The sequence below is a fragment of the Mytilus edulis genome, chromosome 10, assembly GCF_963676685.1.
Source record: "Mytilus edulis chromosome 10, xbMytEdul2.2, whole genome shotgun sequence".
Taxonomy (NCBI): Eukaryota; Metazoa; Mollusca; class Bivalvia; order Mytilida; family Mytilidae; genus Mytilus; species Mytilus edulis.
The window spans coordinates 58370419-58381233 of record NC_092353.1 but is presented as its reverse complement, the minus strand read 5'-3'; the positions used below and the strand labels follow the sequence as shown (position 1 = coordinate 58381233).

At 29.4% G+C, this 10815-nt stretch overlaps 1 long non-coding RNA gene across 1 annotated transcript; it reads left to right on the top strand.

The window, feature by feature from the left end:
• The first annotated feature begins 431 nt into the window (after window positions 1-431).
• Window positions 432-7863, top strand: LOC139491547 (uncharacterized). Its single transcript, XR_011656571.1, has 4 exons — window positions 432-722; window positions 2830-2986; window positions 3780-3857; window positions 5180-7863. It is a non-coding gene; the product is annotated as an uncharacterized lncRNA (long non-coding RNA).
• The last annotated feature ends 2952 nt before the right edge of the window (window positions 7864-10815 follow it).

Sequence of the window (10815 nt, the reverse complement as noted above, 5' to 3'; positions counted from 1 at the left end):
TATCCGTTATTTTTTCGTTTTCTATTTTAAAATTCACTCTCTTTAGTAATATATCCGTGACTGCTGTGGATAGTAAACTTGGAATTGATAGTAAATAGCAAAACCAAGTAATTTGTAGTGTATTTATGTTCTAATGACACGTACAGACAGACGCGAAAAAAATAAATAATACGAAAGTGAGAAAACGAAAATATAACAGATTTTGGAAAAAAAGGGTAGGGTAAAAAAAATGTCCTGTATCCAAGTACCTATGCTTACTATTAAAGCAATAATTTTAGAAATATATATTAAAGGTTATACTAATATGTGAATATTATGAGTCCAGGTAACTCGATCAACTTGATTTGTACGTATGAAAAATTATATTTATTATCATGTCCCGCGTTTTTTTTTGTATTGTTGTTATAATAACAGTGTAAGTTAAGACCAAAAAGTAGACCAGGAAAATACTTTATTATCTTTAATAGTTAATTTCTGGAGATCATGTGTCTGTCATTTATTCTGTTATTCACATCTTTTAAACAATTATATTATATACGCATCATATCAAGGATACATTATTTTATTTGGCTTAATAACATATTATTGGTATTTAGTGCGACCGTGCACCTTTCGGTAGTCTCGAGTGTTTTCTATTATAGCAATGTTTAAGTCGTCATGTTGCGGGATTTTCAAATCCCAAAAGAAGAACACACTTCAAATTCAACATGATTTTCGATTTGGTAACCGCATTACTTTAATATAGATCATTATATATTACATAACCTTGCACAATCAATTTACTTTTTATGATTAATCTGATAGATGCATGCCCAATATATTTGATTCCCAAAACCTTATTTAAAAAGGAGGGGACATGGTCAAAGTGTCGTGCAAACCAAATTATTGTTTATTGTCACGGAATAATTACAAACTGTGCTATAGTTTTTAAGATTATTGGATAATTGACTTGTTCTATAGGTACATGTACCTTACTTACCCAGGTGACATATCAGTTGTACCCTTGATATTGGTATAAATTCAAATCACAGGCACTTGTTTCTATCCATTTGAAGACCCACTATTAACGTATATATATACCAGAAATAATGGTTTTAAGCGGAGAGGTGAAAAAATTACTTGGGTACCTTCTCGAAAATATACGTTGATAGTGGGTCTTCCAATGGATAGAAACAAGTGCCTGTGATTCAAATGCTTAATGATATATCAAAAGAAGATGTGGTATGATTGCCAATGAGACAGCTGTCCACAAGAGACCAAAATGACACAGACATTAACAACTATAGGTCACTGTACAGCCTTCAACAATGAGCATAGCCCATACCACAAAGGCCCCGATATGACAATGTAAAACAATTCAAACGAGAAAACTAAGATACATGCATATGTACATTGTACATGTTGTATATGAAGATTAATTAGATTAAAGTAAACAATGTGGTATGTTTCCAAAATAAATGCTATCCGCTAAAGACCAACTGATGTTGATCCAATTACTATATCCAAACAAATGATACATACATGTAGGTTACCATACTTCCTTCATTTATATTATGATTATTGAGTATTTTTTTGGAAACATTTCAAACCTTTACATACTGTTTATATATATGTTACAGTAAATAGGTGAAATTAGGAATTACATGTAATTACTAAAATTTAGGAATTACAGGTAATTCCTGATGCACTTAGTTAATACAAGTAATTCCTTAAACGGCCCAGTTATTACCAGTAATTACTAAATTTAAAATGAATATTTACAACTTTCAGAAATCCTTGTAATGTAGTTCGTGAAAAAGATGCAACGAAAATAGTTATGGGACGGGCGGCGAACTGACGGTTGGACGGACGGACAGACAGAGATAAAACAGGATACCCCCACTTTTTCGAAGTGGCGGTCTAATGATTGTGTCAACATTAAGACATTACAATACTAATATGATATAATTATATTTATAGCACTATAAGCCTCAGTCACAATCGGAGCTAAGACAAAATATAAAAAAAAAATACGTATTAATATCAATTAACAGTCAGTATCCAGACATGTACTACATTATTCAAAAGAACTAACGATATGATCCTCATTTTTTTTCTCCATAATAGTAAAGTTTTCTTGTGTTCACTTCGAAATTAATCATAATTGTCTAACGTTTTAAAGTTCTGATATGTGCTAGAAATATGGCAAACCTTTACATACTGTTTATATATATGTTACAGTAAATAGGTGAAATTAGGAATTACATGTAATTACTAAAATTTAGGAATTACAGGTAATTCCTGATGCACTTAGTTAATACAAGCAGAGACATATTGTATTATATGTCTCTGATACAAGTAATTCCTTAAACGGCCCAGTTATTACCAGTAATTACTAAATTTAAAATGAATATTTACACCTATTTACTGACTGCTAAAACAACCATAACTTTTGATCACCTGACCATAATACAACATTGTTTTAGCTGTGTAATACTTACTAGAAGATCAGTTAGTACTCTTAAAATTTTGAATGGTTGATATGTATAAAAAATATCTTAAATAAATATGGACTTTCAAATATTTGGTTAAATCAGAGTAACTTTAGTTTTAATCCAAAATAGTTTAAGTTGAGCATTATAATACAGATAATTTTTGACCAACTTCAAGTGTTTAGTAATTACATGTAATTCCTAATTTCACCTATTAACTGTAACATATACATGTTACTACAGTTCAGCGAGTCAAGTTTAAAAGGCATTTATATAAAAGAATTTAAACTTAATATCATTTTGTATGAACATCATGTTGAATATTTACATTTTCTCAAAAAGTTTTTATTTTACTTAGCTAATAAAGAAGATGATGGATTCCCAAACAGAAATCTTGATGACAGTGAAAAAATTGAAGAATTGCACCAATTGTTACAGAGAATCGATTTCAAGCAGAAACAGATGCTCAAACATAAGGGAATACAACAGCCATCCATGTTCCTTCACATATAAAGGTATATATTGTATATATATATTTTGTCTACATTTTCTGAATTTATGATTTTAAAAATCTTTCAAAAGATATAAATGTACATTGTAAGTCATGTAATTCAAATAGAGACGTGCCATTGTCTTTGATAAAAGATAGAGTTACATGTATGCCTTTTTAGTATTATCAGCTTATATACTTACTTAGCCTTGTTAAAATCTATAAATATACCTTATGTATATTACATGTATGTTGAAATGTCTGTCAGAATATATACATATATGCATGTGATCATAATGTTTCAAATAGCCAAACATTGTAATATATATATATACAACTCGTCTAAACATCAACCCAACAATGTTAGATCTGTAAATTTGCTTTCGCAAATTTTTGGTTCTTCCCTCGCCGGGATTCGAACCCATGCTACTGTGATATCGTGACACCAAATCGCCTGCACTGCAGCCGTCCCGCTAGACCACACAACCACCTGGGCTATATACATGTATATATATATATATACAACTCGTCTAAACATCAACCTAACAATGTTAGATCTGTACATGTAAATTTGCTTTCACAAATTTTTGGTTCTTCCCTCGCTGGTATTCGAACCCATGCTACTGTGATATCGTGACACCAAATCGCCTGCACTGCAGCCGTCCCGCTAGACATATATATATATATTGAGTATTGGAAATCCTGTACACCCTTTCCTTAGACCAAGTTTAACAAATATAATATGAATGTTTAAATTCAACTAATTTCTCCTGGCAATACACATTTATTTTAGGAACTTTTTATGTTTTATTTTGCAGTAAGCAGCTGTTTGTGATGCTTATAGGCATAAACAATCTAGTCTGGACATGTAAAACAGCAGCTGGTTCTATTTTGAAGTAAGCTATTTGGTGATTACATTAATTTGACATGACCAGACCAAGTCTTGGGATAAATTAATAGTACTCATTGTCATGATTGTACTAGCTTTTTATTGTTTTATATATTTTATGGAAAATACTGTTAGTTGAGGCCTGCAAAAATTAATTTATAAGGAGATGAAGTGTTGTTGCCAATGAGAGTAGAGATATCTAACAAATAGCATGAATAGAGTCATGGCGGATTGAATTTATACTCATTTTTATTAGAGTGTTACAAAATAATTGCAGGAAAAAAAACAACAACAACAAAAATCAAAATAATTGTGTATTTAGTAGAATTAGCCAAATCAAACAATAACTGACTTAAATCTTGTTTGAAATTTTCACATTTCTATTGATTAAATATTATTTTATAGATCAAATAATAAATAGATAAAAGGGCAGTAATCCAGTCTCAGATTTTTGTTTTGGTTATATTGTATACAGCTGATTGTATTTTAATACTATTTACAAATACTTCTTATATGTCAAAAGAAAAAAAAATTGCTGTACCTGATATTGTGATTTATATTGAAATTGATAAAGACAACAAACTCAATAATGAGCTATTCCAATATCAATCTCCCTAGGGAAAAAATGGGGTGCTACCTAATTTTAGACCTCCATAGTGCCCATAGACACATCAAACACTTGCCAAAATATAAGCCTGAACCCCTGAGGGGATCACACATTAAATTATAAAAGTTGTATATATTCTACACCGTGAATAAGACCAAACAATGATAGAAGGAGTTAGTTTTAAAATATAATTGAAAAACTAAACTGATACAAATCAATAATTTTTTTGATGTTGATAAATAAATCACAATGTGTAATAGTTGTAATAAATTGTTATGCCAGCCTACAATAGTAGAAGGGGTTTATGTTTAATGATCCATGCTTTTGTTTGTTTATTCTTTCATCTGTTCTGCTTTAGGTTCAAGTTTTGGTAAAAGTTTTTGGTCAGGATAGTTGTTAATGATGTTAACGACCAATCAACTTAAAAATAAATATACATGTGCCTTATGTTATGATCTTTCTAAGGATAAATTAATGGTTTGACCCCAATTTCATGGTCCATTGAAAATAGAAAATTTATCACAACTTCTAGCTATTCTTTTTATAGAGTTATTCCACGAGATATTTTTGGGTCACTCATTAGAATATCTTTTAAATATATGATTTTGATTACAACTGCATTAAGATAGAATAATTGCATGCAGAAAATTATTGCTTTTGTCACATATATATCACTTGTCAATTTAATAAAATTAAACATTTTTTTTATTACTTTATTACAGAAGCTACAAAATAGAGCTAAGGCCCTTTAAGCCAAGAAACTGCCAGTGTCAGAAAAGGACAAATTTAGAAAGGCCATGCAAATTGATTTAATGTCAAGTTGGGACAGTGATTCTGTAGATAAACTCGCCTGATCACAACTGGGATTTGACTGTCACAAGATTTTAAATCTTACATGGATAAACTAAAGTCATTTACTAGACTGTAAATACCAGAGACAGCTGAATGCACAGGGCAAAGAGCTTAGGTCCAAGTAAATCAGAGAGGCCTTGTCACAAGAAATGTACAGAACTTGCATGGATTTTTACTTAAGGGCATATGACACAAAATTGAGAGATATCAATAAAAATTTCTTTAAATTTTAATAAGGACCAATTCAAAGGTACACTTTTGGAATTTGCAACAACAAAAATACCTTCATGTTTACTTTTGAATTATAGTTGACAGTTTTCAGTTTAAGGGGGAACCCTTAAAATGAAGTGGTTTGGTTTATTGAATTTGATTATTTTTTAAAGTAAAAAAATGAATAACTGCTCTTTTATTTCAACATTTGCATTTTTTATTAAAATTATTTACAAGTGCAGCATATCGGTGACATCAGATTATGTTAATGTGTTTGGTTAAGCTACATATTTCTTTTTACTTAAACTTTCTGGTGCCTTTTCTAATTAATTAAATGCTGAATAATAATTTGAGTGTTGCTCATTTCAGTGTCTTGTATTTGCTGTCAAGATTTTTCCTGTAAGATTTCACATTATTTATAATCGCTTGGTCAAAGGGAGATAACTTTTTGAATCTTCACATTAGATAATCTGCGAAGAGGATTATGTAAAATGTAAATAGTTGAAAATTAATTTTATGGTTCAATAAAATCAAAATAAGTTATTGCCATTCATTATAAATAAATTTCTATCAAAAATAAGGCTCAAAGAATTTTTTTATTTTATTTATATAAATAATAACAAAGTACACACATCATGCACATGTTGACTTCATAAAATTTGTAAACAAAAAAAATTGAAAATAAAACTAAAAAATTTTAACTAATCAGGAGACAGTCAATACACCAAATATATTTATAAGCATATAAACTTATTATTTTCTTCAATTGTCCAAGTACATATTCAATATTGATAATTTTTTGCTTGACATTACATAATTTTGTTGATAAAAGTTTATTTGTGTGCTATTTTATTCAATTGTACATATTTGAAGTATTTCATTACACCTTATTATTTTTATTCTTGCATACAGCATTTAGAATGAAATTTTAATCAATGTTCGAGCAGCAGGATGTTTTTTTTGTCGAGCCTGCAACTTTTGTTGCAGAAAGCTCGACATAGGGATAGTGATCGGGCGGCGGCGTTAGCTAACTTTTTAAAAGCTTAATATTTTAGAAGGTGGAAGACCTGGATGCTTCATACTTTGTATATAGATGCCTCATGTTACGAAGTTTCCGTCAGTCACATGTCAAATGTCCTTGACCTCATTTTCATGGTTCAGTGACCACTTGAAAAAAAAAGATCAGAGTTTTTGTAATGTTGAATTCTCTCTTATTATAAGTAATAGAATAATTATATTTGGTATGTGCGTACCTTGCAAGGTCCTTATGCCCGTCAGACGGTTTTCACTTGACCTGACCTCTTTCATGGATCAGTGAAAAAGGTTAAGTTTTGGTGGTCAAGTCCATATCTCAGATACTATAAGCAATAGGGCTGGTATATTTGGTGTATGGAAGGACTGTAAGGTGTACATGTCCAACTGGCAGGTGTCATCTGACCTTGACCTCATTTTCATGGTTCAGTGGTTATAGTTAAGTTTTTGTGTTTTGGTCTATTTTTCTCATACTATATGCAATAGATCTACTATATTTGTTGTATGGAATGATTGTAAGGTGTACATGTCTAGCGAGCAGATGTCATCTGACCTTCACCTCATTTTCATGATTGAGTGGTCAAAGTTAAATTTTTAAGTTTTGGTCTTTTTATCTAATACTATATGCCATAGGTCAACTATATTTGGTGTATGGAAATATTTTATGATCTATATGTCAGTCGCGCAGGTTTTATTTGACCTCGACCTCATTTTCACGGTTCATTGCTCAGTGTTAAGTTCTTGTGTTTTGGTCTATTTTTTTAAAACTATAAGTAATAGGTCAACTATATTTGTTGTATGGAAGCATTGTTAGCTGTACATGTCTGCCTGGCATGGTTCATCTGACCTTGACCTCATTTTCATGGTTCATTGCTCTTTGTTTAGTTATCTTGGTTAATGTTAAGTTTATGTGACAGTTTTTAATAAAGCTTTATACTTAGGACTATCAACATAATATCAATGATAAGTAAAGAAGGCGAGACATTTCAGTGTGTGCACTCTTGTGAATTTACGAATTATGTTAATCATGTAAATAATGTTATGTTTTTTGTTTTTTGCTTTTTGAAGTTTTTAAAATTGACAAATAATGCTAGCAGGGGAGATTATTCATTAATATTTTTATGATGCCAAACTTGAAATTTAGAGGTGCCTATGTTTGCTATTTGTTATAACCCAATTGTTATGATTCTTAAATAATCTATACAAGTAAGCATGTTAATTTGTCAATAACCATTATTTTATTAATTAGTTTGAATTTGATGAGGTTCTTTGATGTAGAACTTGACTTTTTTTAAACAAAAGTGTTTTTTTATTTGTTTTAAATGTTTTTAAAATTGTATAACAAACTTTTTGACATTTTATTTTAATTTATCACCAAAACAACTCTATTTGTCTGACAGTATCTGAATAAAATTAATTTGTTAGATACTTTGTTTCTTTCATTGAAGTATATACAAAGGGAGATAACTCAAAATTGTTTTTTTTTATTATTCTGACCCGATTAGAAGTGATAAAAATAACTATGCCCTAGACAGGATGACAATAAGAAAATGCTAGAAATTGTTGTGTATGGTTATGCTTTGTCCAAAAATTTTTGTTATCTCCTGTATTGTATATTGCTGCCATTGTCAAAATCCAAATCACACATAGATAGCCTTGTCCTATAGTTTATATCTGGTGTTTGTGTTTTTTGTATGTCTTAGATTCTAACTCTTCAAGTTCTTATATAAATTCAGATGCATTGCCATTCTTTACATATAGGTAAAGGCATATTTACAAAATGGTATTGAGCTTTGCAAATGAGTGACATGTATTCGTTGGATTATTGTTTAAGTTTCATCTGAAAAATACAGTCTTCAATGTTTTCTGACAAATTATACATTTGCACATTGCCATTTGAAACCACAAATATTATTCTACTGTAAATACACAGAGCAGCAATCCATGCCTTTCAAGTCTAATACTTTGTAAACATGGATCAGAAAAGTTGGAGGATCAATTTTATATGTACAGTAGCTACAAAGTTATCACCATTAAAAATTCCTGTTTTTCCTAATTTTTGTTTTTTTATTTAATTAGATATTTTCAAACCAGATATTTGGGTTGAAGTAAAAACAAATCCCCAACATCCCTTTTCCAAAAAGCAGAGGGAAAAATTCTGCCTTTTCTTTATTATTCATTTGCACTATTGTTTTGTAAGTAGTTATACAGGATTATATTGACTTTAAATTGCATTAAATTTGATGGAAGTTCTAATTTAAATAAGTCATAAACAAGAAATTTATTTGAATTTACATGTAATTAAATTACATAATTAATTAGATTTAATTTATATTTAAAATTCTTTAAATTTGAAATTTATTGAAATTTAATTTATATTAAAAGATCTTTAAATCTCAAATTTATTCAAATTTAAATTATATCAAAACTTCTTTAAATTTGAAATTTATTCAAATTTAATTTATATTAAAAATTCTTTAAATCTCAAATTTATTCAAATTTAATTTACATAAACATTTCTTTAAATTAGAAATTTATTAAAATTTAGTCTATACTTAAATTCTTTAAATTTGAAATTTATTTAGATTTAAAAATACCTTTAAACTAGGTTGAAATTTGGGAATTTATTTGCAATATTAAATTTAGTTTAAATCTATATTAAATTAGAAATTTTCCAGCAAAGTAAATGCATAATATTTTTTGTAATTTGAAATTTAATATGCATAACATATGCATTTAATTTTATATTAAATGCATCATTTCATGCAGTGCGTGTTCATTCATAATATTGAAATATAAGTTGTATTTGATGATAATACATAACATATATAAAGGTTGAGGATGCGGCCACTTTCATTTTTCACAAAAAACCATCGGAAAAGTGACGTTTTTTGGCATATTTGATAGATTTATCATAATTAAGCTTGAATCGGGGCGTTTTTAATGAACAAATCAGTTGAAATCATTCACATAAATTAATCGAATCAATTGTAATAGACACTTAAGTGTTTAAAAAGTGTCCAAGATCTTTCGTTAGATGAAACTGAAATTTGAGGCCAAATCGGCCCTTACCGGACCTACTCCTTTATTATGGTACTTTTATTTCATAAATGTCGTTATTTGATAACCACAAACGTAATTGTATAATCAGAAGATGGACAAACCTTTTTTCTAGTTTTGTTTGTCAATAATGTCCACTAATTGCGACGTATAATTTGATCTTTAGTACTAAACACGTGACTTTACATATGCAAATCGAAAACATATTTTTTGTACTTTCCACTTGGTCATTCGGTCACATGGTGCATTTATAGGTAATCCCAAATTTTCAAAAAATCATCAGATTGACTCCCGAATTTCAATCTCGTAGGCTAGTAAAAAAGTATTGAATTTCGTTTGAAAACTTCGTATATACATGTACTTCAAAATTCGTTTCAATCTACCCTCATTTCCCATGGCTGTCTGAATTTCTCCGACCTTAATCCTGGACGCTTCTTCTTCAGAACCTATTTCATGTGTGGCGTGGTCATTTACATTAAAAGATTTGATGGTCAGTTCTTAATCAGTTTAATGATCTTTCATCTTGTTTAATGTGACACTTTATACGATACTTTAGTTGCACAGTTGAACTGCAATAGTTTATCCAAATAATCTAAGACCATTAATCAATGCCTTACATAAATTAAGAACATGTTTATAGCTGGATCTTGTGAGAAACTTTATGTATTGGTCAGAGAGATATTGGAGTAGTAGCTTGAAGTAACATGTTGTTTTACAGAGCTGGAATTTAATAACGTTTTGTATTGGAAGTTATAATTGTGTACCTTCAAATATATTATATATATACATGTACTTTTATATGATTAAACATGTGAACATTAAATGGACTTCGTTATATAGACAGTGCTAAGTGAGCTTACGGAGAAACTTTACAATAGCTAGTTCCCTATATTAATGGGCAACATGGATTACGATCCCGGATACGTAGATCCGAAATAATGACAAGTTCCTAAAACACACACAAGAAAGCCCCGTTATACATGCATGTCCTGAATATGCATCACATATTTGCCACTGGACGTTAAGCAACAAAACAATAAATCAATCAATATTCGAAAAAAAAATGAATCATTAAATTTTATATTCGTAAATGGGAAGAGTTTTGTAATACCATTAATGGTACGTATTTGACAAACTAACATCAAAACGTATCATTATTTCAAATGCTAAAAATAATGAGGACTTAATTATCCTTTTACAAACA